The 6148-nt window shown below is 32.8% G+C and overlaps 1 long non-coding RNA gene across 1 annotated transcript; it reads right to left on the reverse strand.

Moving 5' to 3' along the window:
- Positions 1 to 2559: 2559 nt before the first annotated feature.
- On the reverse strand, positions 2560 to 4329 carry LOC104248059 (uncharacterized). The gene is made up of 3 exons (XR_716378.2): positions 4222 to 4329; positions 3502 to 3566; positions 2560 to 2715 (listed from the first exon to the last, which is right to left on the reverse strand). It is a non-coding gene; the product is annotated as an uncharacterized lncRNA (long non-coding RNA).
- Between the last annotated feature and the right edge of the window lie 1819 nt (positions 4330 to 6148).

The raw sequence follows: 6148 nt of genomic DNA on the forward strand, positions 1-6148 counted from the left end.
TTAATTTTTTGGCATATAATAAAATGCTTTAGAACATTCGATCACAAATATATTATAAGAGCATGTCATTAAAGCGAATTGTTTAATTATCAATTACTGCATTTGAAGGCAACCCAAAGCGATTTAATTATAATATAATTTGTGAAGGTCATAAATAGAAAGTTCATATTCCTCTGTCATTAAAAAGCAATTTATTAGCCAATACAACACAAATAGTGCAAAATATACAAATTTCAAAATCAATACCCTAGTAAGCAATCATTTTTTTTCGTATATCAATTTCCAACTTCCAATTAAACGATATTTGTTCCTAGCAGTCGTTTCTTTCAAATATTTTTGGGAAAATTTCATATAAGAACAATCGGGCTTCATACTTTTCAATTTTATAGCCCATATTTTAATTTACAATCAACTAGCCCAAAAATAATAGGCTAAGATTCAATATCCAACTCCAATAGACTCTCAAAATTACTATTTATTTTTTAAAAAAGATTGCTCAAGCTTTTAAGTTAATTTTCGAATCAATAACTGTGACTCAAATATTAGTTCAACAAACTAGATCTATTTGGGAGGTGAAAATTATATTTTTAACAAGCTTAAATATGTGGGTTTAAATTTAAAATTTGATTTTATGAGAAATTTGGAGTGAATATTATTTAGACTTGTTAGAAATAGTATAAGGAGGTTGTATATAAAATTTGAAGTAATTTAATGGAGATTTGGACTGGTTTTGAACAAGAATTGCAACTGAAAATCGTGGAAGAAGTTCGTCGAAGTTCGTCTATAGACGCTTGTATAAATGTGTATAGAAGTGTATAATATTGTATAAGATGTGTTTATACACTCATATACACTATTATACAAGATTATACATAATTATACAAAAAACTCACTTCGTCTTCTTCCTTGCGTCTTTTCTGAAATTTAACTCAAATCTTGCTCAAATCTACTCCAAATCACTTTAAATTTAAATTTTGAACTCCTTTTGATATTTTCAATCAATTGGAACAACACCCAATCCAAACAACTAACAAACTCAAAAAATTCTATTTTCGAAAGCAAAGATTTGAATGGCCTTCAATGGTAGACTTCTACTCTTCAACTTTTTTACATTGCAACTAGGTGACATTGTGGGAGAAGCAGTAATTGGGGACGGCCCCTTGAAGCATATGTAAAAGATGTAAGAAGAAGAGAGATTGAAAACAATGGTTGTGAGAACACAGAGTTAACTCCATAGCTTTTAGAAGCAATGGTTGTAACTTGTAAGAACACAGATTTTGAATTTGCAAGAACTAATGTTGTCAAAATATGTACAATATGGGTTAGGTCGGGTAAAACTTAAAAACATGGGTCATTTTTTGTTATGGTGTGAAATCATGTGTATTTTCTTGTACGTAATTCTTTCAATATTTTTCACATTGAATATATTATGACAAACTAGAACGTCACAAAGAGTTAAAGTTTTTGTTATAAGTTTTCACCTTGTGGATGTTTTGAATTATTCAAATCCCAACTTATTAAATGGTTTTTTTTTCTTTTGTTAAAACTTATTTGACATGCATAACTTCGATTCATTGGCGAAAGTGAAGGTGGAAGTGGTTGCTAGAATTGGCTGGTGGGAGAAGTAATCGGAGGTGATGGTTGTACATTTTTGGCTAGCAATCAAGATGTGGTTGTGGATGATGGTCGCTAATGATAATTGTGTTAGTGGATGAATAACAATAAAAGGTTATAATCAAAATAATCTCTAAGTCAACGTCTAAATGGTCATAAAATTTATGCAGCATTCAAGTGAACCCGATATATATAGATCAAATAATGAAGTGATTAAGGAGAAGAAACAAATGTACTCAATCAATTGAGATTACTTTTTCTTTGGTTTCTAGGAGCTGATTAGTGACATTATATATGGCTTACTCCAATGTGATGAAACTGGCGAACCAAAACAGTGCCGCAAGGTACCACTAGAGGTGTTAAATGAGCAAATTGAGGTATGTTTGAGTGGGTTAAATGGGTCGAGTCAATAAATCGGTTGGATAATAACCCAGGCAAATGATAGTCTGTATCAAGATGTGCGGGATCAATTAAGATTAACTATTGGGTCATAATCCAGCACTCATAACTCAATATTATATTTTATTTGTTTGTTTGTTCTCTTATAGGTTGCCTAGTTATAAGGGGTACATAGGTCGGATTAGTTCGGGTAATTTAATTATCAAACCAAATTAATTGTGTCAGATATTTTGTCACGGCCCAATTCAGGATGGTGACCGGCGCTTAGGAGCAAGTGCTCCCAAGTAAGCCTCATCGGTGTTTTACAAAAAATCGGATAGAGTTTCCTCTGTTTTTGGACTATCCCAAAAAATTTTCCTGTCTCAACTCAGCAACCAAACATCCTAATAGCAATTCAAACAATCGACAACATATCAATTAACCAAAATAGTCTTCACCATTACTAATCAACCCACTAACAACCAGAAATACTAATTTATCTCCGACTTTGATAATAAATAACGATACTCGACATAAGACTAATAGCAAAATAATACTCATGACACTAAAAGAATGACTACGGAGCGACTCTAAGAATTCAAAGAAAAGACCATAACAATTGATAAACATCTCCGCCCCACGCGAACAAGTGCGAGGCTCACCAAGAATTCTCAACCTGTGCGCTCTAATTAACGAAATCCTCGCCTGCGTCAACTGCTGTCTCTGTAAAAAAATTTAGCAGGGAATGAGTTGCTAGCTCAGTGAGTAATAATACTTAACCACAACCGTTTTTATTTGGGGACAAGTCAGAAACATGCTAGTATCTCAAAGAGAAAATAACATAAAAACGCCCTTTCAAAAACAATAAATAATTTTCAGTCTCATCACGCTTTTCTTGTAGTAAAATATAATTAACAATTCAATAATAAGCTCGGTAATCACTATATAATATCAATATTCACATTTTGGGAGGTTTCAATGAACGAATCATGTAATCGGTATAACTGTGGACTTCTTCGCAAGAAGTCAAATATAACGGTAGTCCCTACTCGAGGGAAATCGGTAACGGTATGCTAGTTCTACCTTCCTACTAGCGAGGGCTATAACTGTACTCTGTAATCGGAAAATACAAGGTGCACCAGGTCAAACGAACCCGCCGTTAGCTACGGGATCCTTCAAAGTCTACTCCCATTTATACTTGTCTCTGTAATCCGTATATACTCATAGAAAAATAATTTAAAACAATTAGGGCATTTCGATTCTTATCAAATCATGTAACTTTGTTTCGATAACGGTAAATCTTATCTCAAGTAACGATATAACATATTCAGTAACAATGAGAATATTCAGAATGACTGTAATCGTCTAAAATAAGTATAGTAGTATCATATCGAGCAATGGACTTATCCCACATACAAATTCAAAGCAGTCGGTAACATGTTCATATTAAAATCGTATGTAAATCATGCTAGTTGTAGAAATACAAATTGAGGTAAGGTTACTACTCACAGTAGTCGTGCCGAAATTCCAAATGCTTCACCTCGAGCAATTCGTATAACTTCCTCCAATTCAATCTATAATTACATAATATCGGTCTCATGTTAATTTCTATGTTTAGGCTAATTTATAGCTAATTTAGAATACCCAACCCTCGAGGTTCCATATTTGACTCTTAATTCGCCGAATTATATTTACCACATATGAGTAATTACTAATCTTTCAACTCCAACCTATTCATATAATTTACCCAGTTAATTCATGGAAAAGTCTCATGAATTTCTCCCAATTTCTTTAACTATATCTTTCAAATTTTTAATCCAACTTCAAAATTATATCTACTCAGCCCTACAAAGATTATGTGTATAAAATTCCATAGTCTTAAAGAGGAAGAAATACATGTAACTACCTCGAGTGTATTGCTGAAACTTAAGGAATTGTATGCCAAAAATTAGATAATTTAGAATACCCAACCCTCGAGGTTCCATATTTGACTCTTAATTCGCCGAATTATATTTACCCACATATGAGTAATTACTAATCTATCAACTCCAACCTATTCATATAATTTACCCAGTTAATTCAAGGAAAAGTCTCATGAATTTCTCCCAATTTCCTTAACTATATCTTACAAATTTTTAATCCAACTTCAAAATTATATCTACTCAGCCCTACAAAGATTATGTGTATAAAATTCCATATTCTTAAAGAGGAAGAAATACATGTAACTACCTGGAGTGTATTGCTGAAATTTAAGGAATTGTATGCCAAATATTAGATGAAACACAGTATTCAGCGCTAGAGAAACAACCAAAGCTTCTTTCTTTTGTTTTTCTGTTCGATAGTAGTCTAAGGGATTTTTGTCTCAACCCTTTTCTTTTGCTTCTGTTTCAATTTGGAGCAAACTGCGTATTCCTTTCCCAAACTCCTTTTTGGCTTTAATTTTTTTTTTTGTTAGTTATTTTGCTAGGTTTTGTTTCTTTTCCTTTTTGGGCAGAATGGGCTTCGACCCTTCTTTTTTTTTTGAAGTCCTTATCTTTTTTTTTTTTAGTTATTCTTCTTCTTTTTTTTTAGCTAATTTCTTATATTATTATTATTATTATTATTATTACTATTATTATTATTATTATTATTATTATTATTTTGCTAATGACCAATACACCCTTATTAAAATATAGGGTATTACATATTTAAATTTATAAAACAAATGAAACCAAACCATCAAAATTCAAATTTTTCAATCTTTGTTTTTCTCGGATTTTCTTTATTTTTTTCAGGTTTATTGGATATTTTTGATAAAATATTCATAGTATAAAATATATAACTTGGTCTTAGTAGGATACCACTATATAAGGTGTTACTCAAGAAAATAACACAAAATAATGTGAGATGAGTCATTACAATGTATTAAAATATTTAACAATAAAGATAATAAAATCACATAAAATAAATATAGCTAATTAATAAGCTATAGTTTTCTAATATATAGTGACTTTTGGGATGAATGCTTTTATATTTGTTGAATGATTTTTTGATATATTTAAATTATTTTGAAGGAATTAAAATACTTTTCAATTTTATTTTGATATTTTACTTAAATTAAATAAATATTTTAATTATCATCTTTAATAAATGTATTGACTCGACTGGTCATTTTGAGCATTTGCATTCCGTTCGGTGGTTTGAGGTCTTGAGTACCTTCACATGATGTATTATAACACGCGTGTATGGTCGGTTTTGGTTCTTGAGCGGTTCGGGATTGATTTGGAGGAATGATATACAATTTAGAGGCTTTAAGTTGGAAGAGTTGACCAAGTTTGACTTTTCGTATTTGGTCCCGAATCGGAGTCTTGATAGTTCCATTAGGTCCGGATGGTAATTTTGAACTTAGGCGTATGTCCGGTTTTCGTTCCGGAGGTTCCTAGGGTGATTCGGCTGTAATTGGCGAAAGTTGGCACCGGGAGTTGACTTTAATATTATCGGATTCAGATTGTGATTCTGGGAGTTGGAATAAGTTCATATGTCATTTGGGATTTGTATGCAAATTTTGAGGAGATTCCGAGTTGTTTAGGCATGTTCGACGTTAGTTTGGAAGTTGGAATTTTGATATAGTTCATTAAGCTTGAATGTGCGTTCAATTCGTGGTTTTGATGTTATTTTGTATGATTTGAGGTCTCAAGTAGATCCGTGTTATATTTTGAAATTTATTGGTATGAATTGACGGGGTCCCATAGGCCTCGGGTGTGTTTCGGAAGAGTTTTAGACCATTTCGCTCATGTTTGAAGTTGCTGGTTTTCTGATGTCATATAGTTCATCGCGATCAAGGAGTGTAATTTAGGTAACTGATGATTTACTCATCACATATGCAATGGGCATGGCGTGTTCGCGGAGCCTGAGGGGTGTTCATCGCGTTCGCGTCCTGCGCGTCGCTTTCGCGTGCTTGAGGTCGTATTCACGGAGGCCAGTGAAGTTGAGGGTCGCATTCACGGGTGTCAGATCGCGTTCGGGAAGAAGGACTTTGACCAGTGTATGATTTGTTCTTCACGATCGTGAAGTAGGTCCAGCGATTGCGTAGAGGACCCCTGGGCAGATTTATATAACATTTCATTTCGAGGGTTTTGGTTATTTTATCCCATTTTGAGTTATTAAGCTTGGATAT

The sequence above is a fragment of the Nicotiana sylvestris genome, chromosome 8, assembly GCF_000393655.2.
Source record: "Nicotiana sylvestris chromosome 8, ASM39365v2, whole genome shotgun sequence".
NCBI lineage: Eukaryota > Viridiplantae > Streptophyta > Magnoliopsida > Solanales > Solanaceae > Nicotiana > Nicotiana sylvestris.